Source organism: Eublepharis macularius, chromosome 9, assembly GCF_028583425.1.
Source record: "Eublepharis macularius isolate TG4126 chromosome 9, MPM_Emac_v1.0, whole genome shotgun sequence".
Taxonomy (NCBI): Eukaryota; Metazoa; Chordata; class Lepidosauria; order Squamata; family Eublepharidae; genus Eublepharis; species Eublepharis macularius.
In genome coordinates, this window is record NC_072798.1 from 86,161,315 (window position 1) to 86,177,801 (window position 16,487).

The following is a 16,487-nucleotide window of genomic DNA, read 5'->3' on the forward strand; positions in this document are numbered from 1 at the left end:
GTAAGAAGAAATGTTTTCTAATCAGCAAACTTACCAATCTTTCCACGGAAAGGATTGCTTTGAGAGACTTTTCTTTTTAAAGTGTTGTTTGTGCTAATCACATTGCTTGCTCACTGGTTCGGGGTGGTGGTATATAATTGCACACACATTGTTTTTATTATATGTATATTTTGGTATTAAAAATCCAGCTTGTTTCAAAGTTCTGTGGAACTCAAAAACTTGCTCACTACTTTGTGAGGACTTTATTCTTTCTAATAGAAAGGAATTACATTGCTATTCCTTTTCTTTTTGATCTTTTTAAAATTGGTGTGTACAATTAGGACTTATAAATACATACTCTATTGGTGCAATCTTAAGCCTCACTTCCCCACATGCAGGTGCTCACAGAACCCTGGCACTGCTCATTCTCTCCCAAGGGACTTTTGCAAATGCCCCACTCTGGCATGGTAAGCTTGGCCAGGTGCAGTCAGGAGAGAATACTCCCTAATTGTCCTGGCAACGCAGGGACCAATTGCAGGGTGGCTGCAGTTGACAGCACCGTGAGTGGCAGGGGAAGGCATAGCCACTCCACAGGCCAGGCCATGTTTGCTGTTGCCAGCTGTCAATGCTGCTCCCCTGTCCTGCAAAGAGCGGGTGCACAGGGCAGAAAGACCTTCGCAATTGGGCTTGCTGCACCCCAATAGAGGCTCCTGTTTCAAAAAGAAGCCCTAACCCGTGAAGGAGGGAGTTACATTGAAAGTACAGACACCCACTACCCCAACCCCTATTTCTGAAAAGGGCCAGGCTGGCTGGTGAAGCGCTGCTCTCTCATAAACACTTCCACTGCCACTGCTCCAAGATACATGCACTCCCTCCCAGAAAAGTAAGATCAGAAAGGCAGCCAGGATTGCACCTGCAGCTTCTGGCAGTCAGTAACAGTCCCCCAAGTCTTGGAGAGGCAGCTCCTTAGAGACCAGTGATGTGTGTGCATTCTGAAATAAATTATGAGAATGCCCATTGAGAGAGGCTTAAAAGCCCGTTGGATATGATGGGAGGCATGAGTGCCCATTGACTTGCAGTGGCTCCATTGAAATACATTACTACATCAAAAAGATGCAACGAAAGCGTGGGGTGGATCTTGAGAGTTGTGCCCTGGTGCTGGGATGATGGCCCCCCAGAGTGGAATGACAGCCCCCCCCCCCGCCGAGTGGAATGATGGCTCCTGGGACTAAAGAAACTGCTCTGGGGCTGTCATCCCATCCCCAGAGCAAGATTCTCAAAGTCCATCCCTGCCTCTGCAAACAGCAAAAGGGAGATTGGTCTGGCCTTGTAGGGGTAGAGCCACAGAGATCCTGGGATATTGCTTCACATCCCCTCCCCACATCCCAGCATGAACCTCGACCCTTGCATGCAGTGGTCTTCTGCCTGGCTTATCAAACTCCAGCACTGCTGTTGAAAAATGGAAGTCTTCTGTGCTACACCATGTCCACCAAACACACACAGGCAACACCCCAAGTCTCACCCACTGCCAGCAGTGAATCTGAGGAGGAGAAAAAGGGGTGGGAAGCTAAGTGGAACTGAAGGCTCCAAGCTGCCGCTAGAGCCCTGCTCTTTCTTGGCAGAAGAGCCATACAAAGGTGTGGAGGCACCTGAAGCCTCTTCAGGGCCACCCCATCCTTACCAGCCCAAAGCCAGGGACCACCATCTAGGGTGCGTGAAAGGGCAGCCCTAAAGGGAAATGAGAGGGGGGAGCTACTGTCATCCTCAAGTAAGCATACAGACAGACAGTTAGACAGATAGGGAGTTGTTGTTCACCATAGACTTTATTGAACTGCCAAAACTCCCTCACTCAGGAAGTTGTGCCTGTTTGTGCAGCAGTTGAATCCAGGAGAGCTATTCCTTGTGTTACTCTCTCAGGAGTGAAGTTGGAGTCACTGGTTACCTGGGGAACCTTTCATGGGACTGGGCTCGAAAGGCAGACAAGAAGGATTTCTTAGGCTGGAACAGCCATGCTCCTCAGCCTCCCTGACAGGTCACAACCTGCCTGAAAAGGAAACAGGACGTGTGGTGAGGAGCCTGTCCTTATGCAAGCCACAGCCAGGTCTGCCACATCCTGGATAAGTGTCCATGACCAGGTGTGGTGGCAGTGGCTCCGTTGTCACAGGTGCTGCTGGTAACCAGATGGTGAATGCCCCTCTGGCGAGAAAGCACCTCCTGGCTGCACCAGGATGTTTTGCTGCTGCTGCAGCTGCCTGAAGCTCTGATCCTGTGAGAGAACCAGTCAAGGGGTTTCATGGCTGCTCTTGTAGGGTAGTTATAAGAGCAAGCACCCAGTCACCCTAGTCCATGGCCGTCCTCTCTCCTGTGCATGAGTGGGGAGTGCAGCTGAGGGAGTCTGCATGCAGCCTTGATGTAGGCTGCTAGCATCTCCACCACCCCATCAGAGGCAGCTCTGTTGAGTGTGGGTCCCTGGGTGACTGCCTCTTTTGGCAGACCTGGGCCATGGTGCTTCAAGGGCAGGAACTTCTCCCCCTCAGCCACCAGCCAGCTTCAACCTCAGCCCCACATTTGCGGGGGAGGCATCGGCCTGTTTGTGAGGGGAGATGGGAGGGTGTGTGAACAAGCAAGCTGGGGCAGCCCGCTCCACAGTTCCTTCTTACATGTCATTGCATGCTTGCCCACTGAGCCAAGACTCTGGAGATAGGTAATGGAACTTGAATGGGGGTTGTTAGACATGCTGGACTTAGTTCTCCTCCCCTGCTTGAGTGCAAAGCACTCCATAAATTTCACAAAGTGTGTGCTCTTGCCCAGCCACCATATGCACTCTCTCCCAACTCATGTTCTAAGTCCCCCCAACAGAGTGTTCTCGGGCAGATCTTCATGCCATGCCCACACTTATCTGAGATAATGGAAGTCCTGGCTGGAGTTTAGTTAGGGTAGGGGGGCTGGGATTGGGTGCTAGGGAGGAGCTCAGCTCCTGCAGGGGTGTAAGCACATTGATTATGTTTCTAGTCAGCATCCTATGCCCCTCTGGACCCTTTTGGGTGGGGCCAAGCATGGGGAGGGGAAACTACTTTTCCTGCACAATAGGAACCTATTGGCTACACCATCAGTTTTTGTGGCTTAATTTTCCACCACTGCAGGGGGTGTTCCCAAGCATGAAATGGCTTAGGGAGCTGACTAACTCACACCTCGCCCCCTGTCCCACCGGCTCAAGGATTTATGCCACAGATCCACTGATGCCTGGCTTCAGCAGCTGGGTGCAAGCAGTGAACTCAGGCGCAGCAGCGTCAAAGAGAACTGCCAACGTAAGTCAGGTTGATGATGGCATAGTGGGTAGAGAGTCTGTTGTGGGGGCTCGTTGGCTTCCTAAGCACTTCTCCCCCCCACATTGGATTACATTGTATTTCTGTACACATACCCGCACACATTTTAATGTATGTGATATCTATTCTTTTTGGGATTTGCTGCTAAGCTCAGTTGCAAATGTTTGCTTGTACATACTGGTGTACAGGCAGGCAATGCTGATGTGCTAGGGAAAGGTGATATAACAAATGCTATTGGGTTTTGTTCCACCTTAGAGTGATAGGTAGCGCTGTCACTTAGGTGGATGAACAGAAGAAAACATTTTAGTTGCACATGCTACTTGTACAAACTGTTGCAGGGTGGGGTGAACGGATACAAATACCATACTTTCTACTCCGAGCTCTAGACAGCATCTGCAGTCCTCTCTCGGGAGACTATGTACATTGCAGCCAATGACAATAACACACGAGAGAGACAGAGAGGGACAGACTGTCTGAGTTAAACCATGTATCTTTCAAGAGATGAGTGATAAGAATTTGAGATCTTTTGATATCTTTAACTTTCCTTAAAGGGGACCATGGAATCCCATCTTGGAGAAGATTAACTGTTTACTCCTCACCAATAAAATTGCCTCCCCCCCAGTGGCTACTATGCTTGGTGTTATATGTGGGGGCAGCAGGCAAACTTTCTAATTAATTGTACTGCGAATGAAACTGCATCAGAGTGGTGGATTCCTGTGTATGTTTCATGCGCATGGCTACCTGTGAAGGAAGTGGGACGGTCTCTGAGTAAAACTGAGGTGTAGAGATGAGCCAACTATGGATTAACAACAACAACAACAACAACAACAACAACAACATTTGATTTATATACCACCCTTCGTGACACTGCCACACTTAAAGCGGTTTAAAAAGTATGTTATTATTATCCTCACAACAATCACCCTGTGAGGTGAGTGGGGCAGAGAGAGCTCTGAGAGAGCTGTGACTGACCCAAGGTCACCCAGCTGGCTTCAAGCGGAGGAGTGGGGACTCAAACCCAGCTCTCCAGATTACAGTCTTAACCGCTACACCAAACTGGCTTCTCTTGTCTCGTCATCATTTATGAGTTTATTTATTTATTTACGTTATTTGTAGTTCACCTTTCTCACTAAGACTCAGGACAGGTTACACAGTGTGAGTTGATACAATCAACAGCTGGAGCAATCAATAAACAATACACTAGACTGCAGAAATCTGAAAACCAGTAGAAATTTGATACAGAGCTGAGGCAACGCTGCAACAAAATATAAGGCATTTGACATGACATAATAAATCACAGTGACTTAAGGGAACAGAGATGGCCTAAAAGCACTAAATTGGAAGCATTTTTGGTTCTCATTGGTCTGAAGAAACCAGCAAATTTGTTTAGCTTCATTTTAAAAAAACTGACACTGCTTAAAGGGCAGAGGGTATCAAGTGAGGTTTGTTTCAAGTAGTCAAGTTATGTTGGTCTGTAGGACAACTGGGTCCAGTAGCACCTTAAAGACCAACTTGATTTTCAGGATATGTGCTTTTGAGAGTCAGAGAGTCAGTCTTTGTTATCATATTTCTGACATGCAATTCAGTTGCAAAAAGCAGTAGCTCAGAGGAGCTCTAGACCCTGGTGGAGAGAAATGGGAGGGATTGAACCCTTTCCCTGCATTATATTCATTGTTTATTCTGGGCTGCTTTAAACCTTTGGCCAGGAAAGAAAAAGAATGGCATAATATGGATACCTACCTTTCCCCCTTCATTGGGACCAAATCAGTGTGTTTGTGCAGGGAAATGGCAAGTGAGAAAATTTCCCTCTCCTGTACTGGGGTCTGAGTCATATCCTCTATGGGTACTTTTTATTGCTTAGGCTGAGAAATTCCTGGAGATTTGGGGGCACTTAGCACAGATGTGATACCACAGAGCCCACTCTCTGAACCTGCCATTTTCTCCAGGGAACTGATCTCTGCAATCTGGGGATCAGTTGTCATTTCAAGAGATCTCCGAGTTCCAACTGAAGGTTGACAATCCTATGTTTACCTGTACCTGCTTCTAGATCCCCAAAGCCAGTGTTATTTGTACCTGAGTGGGTGCAATTAAGTCAAAATAATCAACTTTTCAATTCCTTTATTGCTTTCAACACAGCATACAAAAGAAAATAAATCGGAGGGGTCTCTGCTTGCAATTCAAATTCAAGCCAAAAGAGTGTAGTCCTTTGAACTTGTTGAACACATGCTGTATTGTTACAAAGTCTGTGATTTGTTTTGTCATAACAAAGCAAACCAAAGGAGTGGAAAGATTAGCTTATGTTACAATAAATCCCATTATTAATGTTTTGTTCTCTGTAGTTATTGTCATAATGCAAAATGCCAATATAAACGATCTGGTAATACTTTGGTTCCAAGCTCTAATTTTACTGTTTGCAAAAGATTTCAGAGGATTAAGATCCCTCTCCTGTATTTGCGGCTGCAAAACAAAATGCATCACCAGGTTCCATTACCAATATCCTACCCACATAAGATGGGCAAGGGGGAAAACATCCATCTGTCATAGATTATTTTAGCATTAACCTCTGCCTCATAAAGTAGGTCCACCTCTAGTCTCCTGTAGCAATGTAGAACTATTTTCAATTCTATTCACACCCTCTGGGCAACAGCATGATTTGGAAAGCTAATAAAGTAAGTTATCAAAGAACAACTCATGTGCCCAGAATTTGTATTACTACCCTACCGGGAACCCAAGTGGTGCTATCCTTTAAGCATATGTCTTCTAAATCTTCATTTATTGCCACAAAAATCAATGTGGGTTTTTTTTCCAAGTGGAAAGTTCCACTAAATAAGAAATGCTGCACAGAAGTGTCATATTGTGCTGAAATGCTCCCTGGCTGGAAACATCTGTACAGTTCACCATAAAGATTATTTGTTATTTATTACTTCTGTAACCTACCTTTTCCTCACAAGAGAGGGAAGGGCGTTCAAGTCCTGTGAACAAACTATGCTGTAAGATGTTCCATTGTCTATGGTTATTCAGGGAACATAAAACTAAGTTCATATAAAAAAATTATATATCATTTCATCTGACTGGGAAGCCTCCAACCAAGTCATCTTTCCTGAGCAAGCTGGCTTCCGCAAAGGGCATTGTACCATCGACCATTGTCAAACCCTCTACCAAGTAGCGTCCCAAAGTATCAAGGCCCCCACTAAATCTCTGTATGTGGCCTTCGTGGACTTAACAGCCACTTTTGACTCCATTGACAGAGAATGCCTCTGGATGAAGCTGGATTCCTCAAATATAAATAGGAGGCGATTGTTTATTCTGCGGGAATTCCATTCCGACATCTTTGCAAAAATCAGGGTGGGCACCTCAGGCTCTTTAACAGAGGCAATACCAATTCTGAGAGGGGTAAACCATGGATGTGTCTTGGCCCCTTTGTTTTTTAGCCTAATATCTAGACAATATTATCCCAACGTTATCTGGCCCCAAGTTTGTCCCCCCTCTTTAGGATCTCAGAAAACATCAGTTCTTTTATATGCTGATGATGTGGTCCTGGTCTCTCTTACCCATGTTGGCCTTAAAAGGCTTTTACATAATCTTGGTGACTTTTGCAAAGAAGAGTCCTTAAACATCAAGTACACCAAGACAAAAGTCTTGGTTTTCAGGAAAAGGTATCATAGGTACAAGCGGACCATAGATGGAACCACCATAGAACAGTGCAGCACCTTTAAATACCTGGGGATTACCTTTAGCAAAACTCTGGCCCTTTTCACACTGCTTACTTGCTCCCGGGACATTGCGAAATATCATGCAAAAAATGCGGAAGATAGCATCTTCTTGCAAGAGTTTTGCGCGATGTCACGCAAAACTCTTGCGAGAAGACGCTATCTTCCGCGGTTTTTGCGTGATATTTCACAACATCCCGGGAGCAGGTAAGCAGCGTGAAAAGGGCCTCTGTCTTGGAGGGCGCATTTGGCAATAACCAAATCTGCAGTTCTTAGGTCAATTGGTGCCATGCTGAAATTTTACTATACAAAAGGAGGCTTTCTAATAGACCCAGCACTGAAAATATACTTGAGCAAGGCTATTCCTCAACTCGTTTATGGTGCAGAGGTCTGGGGTTGGAAAGATTGTTTAATTACAGCTTTGGAATCTATCCAAAACCATTTCCTAAGGAGAATTTTAGCTTTAACAAAAGGTACTCCTGCAGCTCTTATGTGAGCAGAGCTTGGCCTGCCGTCAGTCAGAGCCCGTGTACATCTAACCCTGCTCAGATTCTGGAGGAAGGAGCATAATGACTGCTTTCTAGAAAACTGTATTTGCTCTGATTTTCCTAGCGTCTAAAGCAAAAAGCGCCATCCTGTAGGAGACCTAAGAGTCCACATCTGACAACATAAACACTAATTTATCAGAATCAGAAAAAAAAGTTAAAAGTCTCTAATGTCGTAGCCAGAAATTTGTTTCTGGGCTCCAAATATAAAGGGAAAATCAAAACATAGTAAAAGAGGTCTTCCATCAAACTTCCACATATACAAATGCGTTGTTCCTGTGGTATTTTTAAATATTGTCTAGAAAGTAGCTCCACTGACATAGATTGAAAACGCAATGATGTAAATGCCGTTCTAAGTTCATATGATACAACTGTTCCTGTTTACCAAGGACAGTCCTTATTTTCTGGGATCTGTAACAGATGAAGCACTGTCCTTATTTTCTACCATTTTTACATTGCTAAAACATGTTCATGTGAGTTGTCAAAGGTGCTGGAAGCAGTGTGGGTAAATGCTTGGAATGTTGGACCAGTATCTGGGGGCCAAACTACAAGTGACTCCTGACACAAGTTGGACACTTGCCAGCTTCCCTCAAGTTCCGATGGGAAATGTAGGCAGCTTGGTGGAATGTTGGACAAGTGACAGTTGAAAAGTCCATTGGACAGCAGTTGGAGAGCCAAGCTGCAAGACCAGGATGCCTACATTTCCCATCAAAGCCTGAGGGAAGCTGACAAGTGTCCAACCTGTGTCAGGCATCAGTTATACCTTGGCCCTGAGAGACCTGAATTCAAGACACATTCTGCCATGGAAAGTTGCTGGATAACCGTGGACCAGTCATTTTCTCTCAGCATAACCTACCTCATAGGGTTGTCATGAGGACAAAACAGGGAAACAAGAGTCATATTTATTTTATTTTTTAAAAATATGTATGTTGCCTTTCTGCCGACAGGCTCCCCAAAACACCGAACAAAACCGAGAAGTTCCCTCAGTAGCAACAGCAGAAGAGCACAGTGAAAAACTACACCTAAGGGACTAAAGCAGCCATAAACACAGCCAAAGTAAAAATATAAATATTTTTGTATTTTCTCTGTATATTAATAATATTTAAAGTGGCAAGGTCTGTTTGACCTCTAATGAATTTACACCTCAGAAACAAGCGTCTCCAATGATTGGTTCCTTGTTGGGTCTATGGTCCTCTTTAGCCTGTCATCCTTATTATGTTCATCTATCAAGAGAAATAAGAGAAAGTGTTATAAGATTAACTTTGGATATTTGCATTGAATGATACAGCATTTATTGTTGAGGTTGGACAGGTCCTTTGAACAGTTTGGGCTTCTCCGCACCAGCACTTCGAAGAATTCTGTATTCAGGAAGAGATATTTTTAGAGACTTTGCTATTTGGCTGGTTGCCTTTGAATGTTATGGTTTTGGCTTTGCATATTATCTTTCCATGTATTTTGTATTATGAAAATAGGGTCCCCAACATGACAAACATTAAAACAAAATTTTAAACAGTTTAAAAACAATTTAAAACATCTAAAATAGTATGAAATAATTCAATAAAAACACACACGTACAGTAAAAACATATATGCTGCCCTGAGCTCCTGGTAAGGAAGGCAAGCTGAGAATATACTAGATAGATAGATTTGTCATTGCTGAGAGCTCAACTCCCTACCCAAGGCCTCTAGACATCCTAAGAAGTGTTACTATTCTTATCAAAATTGCTTCTTCATCTTTTGGCTAAGATCAAGTGTAGTAGCTTTCCAAAACTCTTCTGGCTTTCATTTAAATTCTTCACACGTTTCACCTGAGCCGGAAACTGAAACCCTCACATTTTGCTTCAAAATCTTGATGGTAAACTTGACAGGAATTGGAAATGATAAATTGATAAAATAGTATTTTGTAAATTGTCTTATATTTTCCCTGGTGCTCTCCTGCTGTTCTACACATGTACAATGAAAGAGAAATACTGAATAAAGTGTATGAAACTCAGAGAAACTTTTTAAATTTTTTTTGGGGGGGATTTACCTATATTCCACCCCCTTCCCATTAGTAAAGGACACAGTTGTCCCCCTGCTATGATTCTGTCAAGCCCAGAATTCATCTAATGATGAAACGAATGACAATGTGAATTTGCTCTAAGGGGCATCTAAACAATTATTTGAAAATGAATATATGTCAGTATAGACTCCTTAATGCTGAAGGCATTCCTGAAACAGGAATCAGTGAATAATAATTCAGATAATGTATATGAGGCATGTTATATGGTAACGTAACTTTTCCAGCACTGTAATTACCTCCTGTGGTGTGTGTACTTGGAGCCTATATAGCCAGATTTTTTTTTAACCAGCTAACAATGAACAACAACTGGTGATGAATGAATAAACCAGCAGAGGCAATATTAATTTAAATATAAAAAGGGTCTTCCAGAGACTAATCCTGTGGAATAATTTAGCCTTTACAAGAAGAGTCCATGACCCATGTAAGAGACCTTCCAGCTGGGTGCTAAGACTTGGCCTATGACCTTCCAGCTGGGACTCTTCTGTGAAATAAGAGAGATATTTTTACACTTGATTCATTCAGACAACTGTGACATTGTGGTGAATCTGAGGATTCACATGTTATACAATAGGTGTTTAAATGCAAAGTATCTTAAAATGGTCTCTGGGGTCCGATAAACAGAACTACAGTTTTGTCAAGGGGAATACAATGTATATTTGCTATGGTGCATGCCTTCCTCCTCCCCCAAGAGATAACTCAGTTGGAAAATTCTGTAAGAAATATGCGTGGCTGGAAAGTAACTTCTTGGGAATACATCTGTGTAAGATGAAATTCGTTTATCTTAAATATCCATTTCTAAGGCCTAATTCATACATTACCGTAGAGGCATTTCTTTATAGCTGCATTCAGTGTTTGGAATGGCAAAATCATGTAGCCACCAAGACCCTGATTAGGATTGTGGAATAGAAAAGAAATCAATCATAGACAGATGGATGGATGGATGGATGGATGGATGGATGGATGGATGGATGGATGGATGGATGGATGGATGGATGGATGGCCGGCCAGGCAGGCAGGCAGGCAGGCAGGCAGGCAGGCAGGCAGGCAGGCAGGCAGGCAGGCAGGCAGGCAGGCAGACAGACAGATAGATAGATAGATAGATAGATAGATAGATAGATAGATAGATAGATAGATAGATAGATAGATAGATAGATAGATAGATGGATGGATGGATGGATGGATGGATGGATGGATGGATGGATGGATGGATGGATGGATGGATGGATGGATGTCAGGTGCATAGTATCACCTGCCATACCCAGCACTACCCTGCTGTTCCCTGCTGTTATGTTTGTAGTCTAATGCTTGATGCTATGATTATGGTTGAACGCTGAGTCTATTCTTTGACTGGACTGCAACTGTTAATTACCTTGCCTTTCACACCCGCAATGTGAAGCTATGCAAGGGAGCCGTTTATTCCTGCTGTTGTCTGTATGCTCCTCTGAACTGCACTCAGTAGTTCCCAGACTACTCAGTAGTTCCCAGACACCACGACCTTGAAGATCCCGTACATCAGCTCTGCTGTTTTCCCCACTTACATGTTTTCCCGCTTAGCCTTGCTAACCGTTAAACTCTTAGGTTTTGCCCGTGCTTTGGAAGCCTATATATGTTTGATGCCTGCATGTGAACGTTATTCCTGGCAAAGATGGAGTAAGCTCCTGATACTAGCAGATTTCCAATAAAGTTATTTTACTGCCTGCAGTGAAGTCTTTTGAGAGTTGCTTGGCAGATCCTTACAACAGCATCTCTGAACTGTGTTGCTAAGGGGCAATGGTTCTTTTAGATTTGATGATAATAAAAAAGTGTTGAAGGAAAAGAGTTTTATCAAAGTAATCTAAAGAAGTTTGCAGAAATAAACAAGTACAGAACAGAGAATATGCTTATGCCTCTATACTGCTGTCAGGAATCCCAAGAAATGACAACGAGCTGGCTCCTGCTTCTTGCCAGTTGCACAGTGCTGCCCCGCCGTTCAGCCTGAGCTGAGGTTCTCCTCAGGGCCAAGCTACACATGACGAATGACACTTGAACAGCAAGTGTATTTCTCCCTGTTCACTTGCCCTCCACTCAATCCACTTGCCGTTCAAGTGTCATTCGTCATGTGTAGCTTGGCCCTCAGTGGTGGTTTTCTGAGCTACCTACAGAGGAGAGGAGTGACATATTCCAGACCAAGTAATAAGCAGTATGTGGCAAATGACCTAACGGATTCCCCTACCAAGTGAATGGTTTAACTCCCAAACACCCCACTCCCCAATACAATGACTGGACACTGTGATTCAATAAGTTGGATAGGAAGATGGAAAAACGTTTTACATTGCCAAACCATAATGTTCAGGCCCAGCCTGCAAAGCACTCTGGGCACAAGAGGGACTGTGGCACATCACTGATTCCTTAAGTTCACAATAGTCTTCTGCATGTGCCACTATGTGAACCTGTCGGAGGGCTTATGATACCAGCATGGAAACTTCCCATATAAACCACCTGCAGTAACTTTGCTGTTTCATATATTTCATACAAGAACCATTGTGGTTTAGTGGATACAGCAGGGATCCCCAACCTTGTGGATACTTTTGGATTTTAAGAAAAGGGAGTGAGCACCCCTTAAATTGGCTACCAAGGTGGTGGGGGTATGTGTGAGGCTGACCACAAAAAGATTTTGGCGGAAAATAGGGCCAATCATAAAACACTGGGAGGTTATAAGCCAGGAAACCTCCTATGATGTAGGCAGTTTTTCTGAATGGCTGGTCCTCAGACAAACATTGGAATCTTCTAGACTCTTCTAAATCAGGTCCTGCTCTACTGAGGTAAGGAAAAGGCAGGATTGGCAATGTGCTTTGGGTAAGTAGGAAGTGGTTGCCTCAAAGTAGAAAGTAAATGGGAAGTGGGTGCTTCAAAGTAGGAAGTAACTAGGAAGTAAGTAGGAAGTGGGTGCCTCAAAGTAGGAAGTAGATGGGAAAAGTGGGGAGTGGATGCCTCAAAGTAGGAAGTAAATAGGAAGCAGGTGCCTCAAAGTAGGAAGTAAATAGGAAGTAAGTAGGAAGCAGGTGCCTCAAAGTAGGAAGTAAATAGGAAGTAAGTAGGAAGTGGGTGCCTCAAAACACAGTACCAGGCACAATGGTGACCATGGAGCCACTTTGGGGATTACTGGGATATCATGTACAGCTAGGTCTGGGGAGTCCCAAGGTCAAATCCCCACTCAGCTATGCAGCTCACTTGCCTTGCCAGTCATTCTCACTTAGCCTCACCTACCTCACAGGGCTGATGTGAGGGTAAAACAGATTAGGGAGAACTGTATCTGCCCCCTTGAAAATGAATGAATGAATGAATAAAAATACATTAAATGAGATGAGCATGTTTCAGCTATAGCAAAGTGGTAATCACAGTTATGCATGTACAACTGAACGTGTGATACAAACCTCACATTTATCTAAGTACTGGTCCCGGATTTCATTTGTAACATGAACCCGTGTTGTCTCTTTCTTTCACAGAGATATATGCTAGTTAGGGTTTCCAGTCTCCTGATGGTAGTGGGGGATCCCCCACTTCCTGCCAGTGTCCCTGCCACTGCTCATCTGGCCAGCAGGGGGGCAAATGCATAAGAAACTGGCTAACTGTGCACTTTCTGCTGCGGAGGCACACGGCCAAAATGGGCCCGTGAACTCTTGCCTTGCCAGAAAAAGACATCATTTCCAGCATCACGTGGAAGCGATGGGTTGCGACAAGGGCCGATTATCTAAAAATTGGACCCTAGCATGACCATGTCATGCTGGAAATGAGAACATGTTCCAAGAACTTGGGAGCACAGGGCAGGTACCTGCCATTTGCTGCCCCCTCCACCCCTGTGCCCTGGTTTGGTCCCCGGGAGACCTTGCTGCAAGTACAGGCAGGACACACATGTTCACTGTGACATGTTAACAGGGCTAGTGTGGCAGAGCAACTGGTACATGAGGAAGTTATTCAGTGCAGTAGGATTTCACAAGCCTATTTCCAGAAAGGTCAGGAAAAGGAAGGCTCCAGAATGAAAAAATGGGATAATAATTTCTTCCTCCCAAATGAATTCACGTTAATATTTGGAGGGGAGAAAGTTTGGAGGTGATGCCACCTTTACAATCCATGTGGTAAAAATGCTTTTCCATGCTCATTTTCTAGTGTTGTTCAGAACATTAGACCATAGGGTTGCCAGCCTCCAGGTAGTGGCTGGAGATCTCCTGGAATTACAACTCATCTCCAGGCCACAGAGATCAGTTCACCTGGAGAAAATGGCTGCTTTTGGCAGGGGGTGGGGTGGAGTCTATGGAATTATGCCATGCTGAGGTCCTTTCCATGCCCAAACCCCACTTTCTCCAGGTTTCTCCAGGTTTCACCCCCCAGATCTCCAGGAATTTCCCAACTTGGAGCTGGCAACCCTATTAGACCATGTCGTCTTATCCCATGAAAAGAAAAATTACTGTATCATATGAAACGTCTCACAGTGAATTTCTATCTCACTTATAGTTGGCCTCTTATGGAAGGTAGTAGGACTGAAGTGGAAAATTCAGAAAATACAGACAGATGAACAACAAAAACAGTGATTAGTATAACATAACTAGGCTGTTTATTTTTATGAGATGCGTTGAAGTTTTGTCAAGGATGGAAAAGTAAGATTTAAATCCAAATAATTTGGATTTGGTGATCATTTATTTTGTTGTAATTTCCGTGAAACATTTTTTTCCAGGGTATGTGTGGGCTGATAATGGAAATGCAGAGGAGTACAAAGAAAACCTTTTGACTTATTTGTTTGGAGGGGGGAAGGGGTATTTTAGTCAGATGTAACTTTAACCTTGCAGTCGATTCCCTTAGGACAGTGACACGTGGCACTAAGTATAGTGACTGGAACGTGACCCATTGAATTTGTGTGTGATCTTTGTAATGGACAACAACAAAAGAAAAAGGCCTACTGAGGCCTAAGAGAGGGCAAAGACCAGAATTTTGAACAGATGGTAGACAGGGACCCACTGGCCTCTTGAAAGCCAGAGAGTGCAGAGAAATGGCAGATAGTAATTAGCAGAAGATGCTAAAAAAAAAAAGATCTATGATCTCCTAGAACATCTGCTGAAAAAGAATAAAAAGATAAGCTCTCACCCTGAGACTTAACGAGCATGGTAAAAAGATACAGTTTAATGAAACAGCAAGCACTGAAGTAACAGAACTGTGGTGAGATTTTTTTAAAAAAAGTATTTATTTGGTTTGATTTTAGGATGGGCTGTATAAAGTATTGAACCCATAAATGCAGAAGAGTACTGAAAATGCTAGCTGTATTATTACAGAATTGGTATGTTTTTTTACATATGCACACACACGTACCACACTGACCTAAACTTATGTGCTTTCACACGGATGTGGCACTGGCTTTCTGAATATGGATAGGGGTGTAACGATTTTTTTCATATTTAGGATTGAGGAAATAATTTTGTCACGTTGTTGGAGTATACAACTGTGGTACTCAAAGCTTTGCAAGATTTAATATTGAAAAGCGTATTGCTCTGGGCATCCTCTGCCTGTGACCTTGGCAATTCTGGCCAAGGGATTATCATGAAAACTATAACTGTTACATCATGCAGTGTTTTAGCGCATTGTAGATACATTAACCTCATTAATAACCTGCCATTAAAGTAATGCAAAAAAAAAAAAGCTATCACAGTATCAGTTTAACAACAACAACAACAACAACTACAACAACTACATTCCCTGCATCTGACGAAGAGAACTGCAATTCTCGAAAGCTTATGCTACAATAAAGTTGGTTAGTCTTTAAGGTGCTACTGGACTCTTTACTATTTTGCGACTACAGACTAACACGGCTATCTCCTCTGGATCTATGAACGTTCCATTTATATACCACCCTTCAGGACAACTTTAAAAATGCATTGCCTTTTCATCAGCTAGTAAAAGTATTCTTAAAAATATTTTTGTTCTAAAAAAATCATTACACAAGAAAGTAAAAATAGTGGTTTGATAACGTTTCATAAAATACTGTGAGAGGAGAATGGCGTGTTCCCTTTGTATGCTGGAGATAATGAGATAATTTGTGAGGCTGATGTTAGAAGCTCTACTAGGAAATAAGTCATAGTGATTGCAAATAGTATTCTTCTTTTTCCCTCATGGGTAACATTAATACTTCTTCGGAATCTTGAAGTAATTTGTACATTTTGCATCCATGCTCTGGTTGAGTTCTAGGGCCGACACCTTAACCAGGGCTGATTCTGCACACGTTGGATAATGCACTTCCAATTCTCTTTATAGATCATTTGGAATTGATTTTTTCATGTGCAGAACAAAAAATCCACCTTAAACGATTGATAAAGTGCATTGAAAGTGCATTATCCAACATGTGCGGAATCAGCCCAAATGAACACTTGTGAAGCAACAAAACCATCTATGCAGAACCAATGTGAGCACATTCATGGTCTACCAACACTTCTGACTAAGACAGGCCTGGATGAAACAGTGGAATCTTTGGGGAAGGAGACTGGAGATGACACAATTCCTGTACCTCTAATATCCAGTCTAGAATGAATATTAATGACAAATCACATGTATACCAGAAGGTTCCCAGCCTTAACATTTATGGTGTAGGTTCTACCCTTTCTATATTAAAATAGTGCTTTGTTTGGGGAGTAACATATTTTCCAGACATTCAAACAGCAGTGCTCAGTTACTAGTATGGAAAAATGACCCCTTCTCTAGATACCAGACAAATCTGGGGTTCTGTCGGGCAAAAAAGACCATAAAATTCTAGGAAATCCAAATCCAGGTTTCAGGGATCGCCAAAAAATCTAGGATTCCTGAAATGCAGGAAAGATTGTCTGATCTGGCTCGGATAGATTGGA